Source organism: Oncorhynchus tshawytscha, linkage group LG06 (genome assembly GCF_018296145.1).
Source record: "Oncorhynchus tshawytscha isolate Ot180627B linkage group LG06, Otsh_v2.0, whole genome shotgun sequence".
In the NCBI taxonomy this organism is placed as follows: Eukaryota; Metazoa; Chordata; class Actinopteri; order Salmoniformes; family Salmonidae; genus Oncorhynchus; species Oncorhynchus tshawytscha.
The window spans coordinates 736,699-742,698 of NC_056434.1; positions in this window are offsets into that span (position 1 = coordinate 736,699).

Consider the following 6,000-nt stretch of genomic DNA (forward strand, 5'->3'; position numbering starts at 1 on the left):
GGTGTTCCTCAAGGTTCCGTTTTAGGACCACTATTGTTTTCGCTATATATTTTACCTCTTGGGAATGTCATTCGAAAACATAATGTTAACTTTCACTGCTATGCGGATGACACACAGCTGTACATTTCAATTAAACATGGTGAAGCCCCAAAATTGCCCTTGCTAGAAGCATGTGTTTCAGACATAAGGAAGTGGATGGCTGCAAACGTTCTACTTTTAAATTCGGACAAAACAGAGTTGCTTGTTCTAGGTCCCAAGAAACAAAGAGATCTTCTGTTGAATCTGACAATTAATCTTAATGGTTGTACAGTCGTCTCAAATAAAACTGTGAAGGACATTGGCGTTACTCTGGACCCTGATCTCTCTTTTGAAGAACATATCAAGACCATTTCAAGGACAGCTTTTTTCCATCTACGTATCATTGCAAAAATCAGAAACTTTCTGTCCAAAAACGATGCAGAAAAATTAATCCATGCTTTTGTCACTTCTAGGTTAGACTACTGACAATGCTCTACTTTCCGGCTACCCGGATAAAGCACTAAATAAACTTCAGTTAGTGCTAAATACGGCTGCTAGAATCCTGACCTCCCTACACTGTCTTCCTGTCAAAGCAAGGGCTGATTTCAAGGTTTTACTGCTAACCTACAAAGCATTACATGGGCTTGCTCCTACCTATCTCTCTGATTTGGTCCTGCCGTACATACCTACACGTACGCTATGGTCACAAGACGCAGGCCTCCTAATTGTCCCTAGAATTTCTTAGCAAACAGCTGGAGGCAGGGCTTTCTCCTATATAGCTCCATTTTTATGGAACGGTCTGCCTACCCATGTCAGAGACGCAAACTCGGTCTCAACCTTTAAGTCTTTACTGAAGACTCATCTCTTCAGTGGGTCATATGATTGAGTGTAGTCTGGCCCAGGAGTGGAAAGGTGAACGGAAAGGCTCTGGAGCAACGAACCGCCCTTGCTGTCTCTGCCTGGCCGGTTCCCCTCTTTCCACTGAGATTCTCTGCCTCTAACCCTATTACAGGGGCTGAGTCACTGGCTTACTGGGGCTCTCTCATGCCGTCCCTGGAAGGGGTGGGTCACCTGAGTGGGTTGATTCACTGATGTGGTCATCCTGTCTGGGTTGGCGCCCCCCCTTGGGTTGTGCCATGGCGGAGATCTTTGTGGGCTATACTTAGCCTTGTCTCAGGATGGTAAGTTGGTGGTTGAAGTTATCTCTCTAGTGGTGTGGGGGCTGTGCTTTGGCAAAGTGGGTGGGGTTATATCCTTCCTGTTTGGCCCTGTCCGGGGGTGTCCTCGGATGGGGCCACAGTGTCTCCTGACCCCTCCTGTCTCAGCCTCCAGTATTTATGCTGCAGTAGTTTATGTGTCGGGGGGCTAGGGTCAGTTTGTTATATCTGGAGTACTTCTCCTGTCCTATTCGGTGTCCTGTGTGAATTTAAGTGTGCTTTCTCTAATTCTCTCTTTCTCTCTTTCTTTCTCTCTCTCGGAGGACCTGTTCTGACTTATTATTATTCGACCATGCTGGTCATTTATGAACATTTGAACATCTTGGCCATGTTCTGTTATAATCTCCACCCGGCACAGCCAGAAGAGGACTGGCCACCACCATAGCCTGGTTCCTCTCTAGGTTTCTTCCTAGGTTTTGGCCTTTCTAGGGAGTTTTTCCTAGCCACCGTGCTTCTACACCTGGATTGCTTGCTGTTTGAGGGTTTAGGCTGGGTTTCTGTACAGCACTTTGTGATATCAGCTGATGTACGAAGGGCTATATAAATTTGATTTGATTTGATTTTGATTTAGTCTGGCCCAGGACTGTGAAGGTGAATGGAAAGGCACTGGAGCTTGCTGTGTCTGCCTGGCCGGTTCCCCTCTCTCCACTGGGATTCTCTGCCTCTAACCCTATTACGGGGACTGAGTCACTGGCTTACTGCTGCTCTTCCATGCCGTCCTTAGGAGGGGTGAGTCACTTGAGAAGGTTGAGTCACTGACACAGTCCTGTAGTCCTGTACTCCCTGTTCACCCACGACTGCGTGCCCACGCACGCCTCCAACTCAATCATCAAGTTTGCGGACGACACAAGAGTGGTAGGCTTGATTACCAACAACGACGAGACGGCCTACAGGGAGGAGGTGAGGGCCCTCGGAGTGTGGTGTCAGGAAAATAACCTCACACTCAACGTCAACAAAACTAAGGAGATGATTGTGGACTTCAGGAAACAGCAGAGGGAACACCCCCCCATCCACATCGATGGAACAGTAGTGGAGAGGGTAGCAAGTTTTAAGTTCCTCGGCATACACATCACAGACAAACTGAATTGGTCCACTCACATAGACAGCATCGTGAAGAAGGCGCAGCGGCACCTCTTCAACCTCAGGAGGCTGAAGAAATTCGGCTTGTCACCAAAAGCACTCACCAACTTCTACAGATGCACAATCGAGAGCATCCTGGCGGGCTGTATCACCGCCTGGTATGGCAACTGCACCGCCCTCAACCGTAAGGCTCTCCAGAGGGTAGTGAGGTCTGCACAACGCATCACCGTGGGCAAACTACCTGCCCTCCAGGACACCTACACCACCCGATGCTACAGGAAGGCCATAAAGATCATCAAGGACATCAACCACCCGAGCCACTGCCTGTTCACCCCGCTGTCATCCAGAAGGCGAGGTCAGTACAGGTGCATCAAAGCTGGGACCGAGAGACTGAAAAACAGCTTCTATCTCAAGGCCATCAGACTGTTAAACAGCCACCACTAACATTGAGTGGCTGCTGCCAACACACTGTCAATGACACTGACTCAACTCCAGCCACTTTAATAATGGGAATTGATGGGAAATGATGTAAATATATCACTAGCCACTTTAAACAATGCTACCTTATATAATGTTACTTACCCTACATTATTCATCTCATATGCATACGTATATACTGTACTCTATATCATCGACTGCATCCTTATGTAATACATGTATCACTAGCCACTTTAACTATGCCACTTGGTTTACATACTCATCTCATATGTATATACTGTACTCGATATCATCTACTGTATCTTGCCTATGCTGCTCTGTACCATCACTCATTCATATATCCTTATGTACATATTCTTTATCCCCTTACACTGTGTATAAGACAGTAGTTTTTTGGAATTGTTAGTTTGATTACTTGTTCGTTATTACTGCATTGTCGGAACTAGAAGCACAAGCATTTCGCTACACTCGCATTAACATCTGCTAACCATGTGTATGTGACAAATAAAATTTGATTTGATTTGATTTGATCTTCCTGTCCGGGTTGGTGCCTCCCTCCGGTACAATTTTTGTCAAGTGTTAGTCAAATCAAATCAAATTATTCACATGCCCCGAACACCACAGGTGTAGTAGACCTTTCCGTTAAATGCTTACTTACAAGCCCCTAACAACAATGCACTACAAATAAGAAAAATAAATAAAAGTAACAAGTCATTAAAGAGCAGCAGTAAAATAACAATAGCGAGACTATATACAAGAGGGTACCGGTACAGAGTCAATGTGTGGGGGCACCGGTTAGTCGAGGTACTTGAGGTAATATGTACATGTAGGTAGAGTTATTAAAGTGACTATGCATAGATGATAACAACAGAGAGTAGCAGAGGAGTAAAGGGGGGTGCAAATTGTCTGGGTAGCCATTTGATTAGATGTTCAGGAGTCTTATGACTTGGGTGTAGAAGCTGAATAGAAGCCTCTTGGACCTAGACTTGGTGCTCCGGTACCGCTTGCCGTGCGGTAGCAGAGAGAACAGTCTATGACTAGGGTGAAAATTTGGCCATTTTTAGGGGCTTCCTCTGACACCGCCTGGTATAAAGGTCCTGTATGGTAGGAAGCTTGGCCCCGGTGATGTACTGGGCCGAAAGCACTACCCTCTGTAGTGCCTTGAAGTCGGTGGCCAAGCAGTTAACACACCAGGCAGTGATGCAACCTGTCAGGATGCTCTCGATGGTACAGCTGTAGAACCTTTTCAGGATCTGAGGACCCGTGATAAATCTTTTCAGTCTCATGAGGGGGAATAGGTTTTGTCGTGCCCTCTTCATGACTGTCTTGGTGTGCTTGGACCATGTCAGTTTGCTGGTGATGTGAACATCAAGGAACTTGAAGCTCTCAACCTGCTCCACTACAGCCCCGTCGATGAGAATGGGGTCATGCTCAGTCCTCTTTTTTCTGTAGTCCACAATCATCTCCTTTGTCTTGATCACGTTGAGGGAGAGATTGTTGTCCTGGCACCACACGACCAGGTCTCTGACCTCCTCCCTATAGGCTGTCTCGTTGTTGTCTGTGATCAGGCCTACCACTGTTGTGTCATCGGCAAACTTAATGATGGTGTTGGAGTCGTGCCTGGCCGTGCAGTTATGAGTGAACAGGGAGTACAGGAGGGGACTGAGCACGCACCCCTGAGGGGCCCCTGTGTTGAGGATCAGCGTGGCGGATGTGTTGTTACCTACCCTTAGCACCTGAGGGTGGCCCGTCAGGAAGTCCAGGGTCCAGTTGCAGAGGGAGGTGTTTCGTCCCAGGGTCCTTAGCTTGATGATGAGCTTTATGGGCAATATGGTGTTGAACACTGAGCTGTAGTCAATGAATAGCCTTCTCACATAGGTGTTCCTTTTGTCCAGGTGGGAAAGGGCAGTGTGGAGTGCAATAGAGATTGCATCATCTGTGGATCTGTTACGGCGGTATGCAAATTGGAGTGGGTCTAGGGTTTCTTGGATAATGGTTTTGATGTGAGCCATGACCAGCCTTTCAAAGCACTTCATGGCTACAGACGTAAGTGCTACGGGTCGGTAGTCATTTAGGCAGGTTACCTTAGAGGTCTTTGGCACAGGGACTATGGTGGTCTGCTTAAAACATGTTGGTATTACAGACTTGGTCAGGGAGAGGTTGAAAATGTTAGTGAAGACACTTGCCAGTTGGGCAGCGCATGTTCGCAGTACACGTCCTGTTAATCAGTCTGGCCCTGCTGCGTTACGAATGTTGAGCTGTTTAAAGGTCTTTCTCCCATCGGCTGCGGAGAGCGTGATCATACAGTCTTCAGGAACAGCTGGTGCTCTCTGCATGTTTCAGTGTTACTTGCCTCGAATCGAGCATAGAAGTAGTTTAGCTCGTCTGGTAGGCTTGTGTCACTGGGTAGCTCTCGGCTGTGCTTCCCTTTGTAGTCTGTAATGGTTTGCAAGCCCGGCCACATCCTACGTGCGTCAGAGCCGGTGTAGTACGATTCGATCTTAGTCCTGTATTGACGCTTTGCCTGTTTGATTTTTCGTCGGAGGGCATTGCGGTATTTCTTAAAAGCTTCAGAGTTAGAGTCCTGCTCCTTGAAAGCGGCAGCTCTAGCCTTTAGCTCAGTGGGAATGTTGCCTGTAATAAATGTTTTCTCGTTGAGGTATGTACGTACGGTCACTGTGGGGCCGAAGTCATCGATGCACTTAGTGATGAAGCCAATGACTGATGTGGTGTACTCCTCAATGCCATCGGAGGATTCCCGGAACATATTCCAGTCTGTGCTGCAAAACAGTCATGTAGTTTAGCATCTGCTTCATCTGATCACTTTTTTATTGATCGAGTCACTGGTGCTTCCTTCTTTAATTTTTGTTTGTAAGGAGGAATCAGGAGCATAGCATTATGGTCAGATTTGCCAAATGGAGGGCGAGGGAGAGCTTTGTATGAGTCTGTGTGTGGAGTAAAGGTTTTACAGAGTTTTTTCTCCTCTGGTTGCACATTTAACATGCTGATAGAAATTTGGTAAAACGGATTTAAGCTTCCCCTGCATTAAAGTTCCCGACTACAAGGAGCACCAGGGTGAACGTTTTCCTATTTTTTTTTATGACGGAATACAGCTCATTGAGTGCGGCCTTAGTGCCAGCCTCAGTCTGTGGTGGTATGTAGACAGCTACGAAAACTCTCTAGGTATATAGTGTGGTCTACAGCTTATCATGGGACACTCTACCTCAGGCGAGCAAAGCCTTGAGGC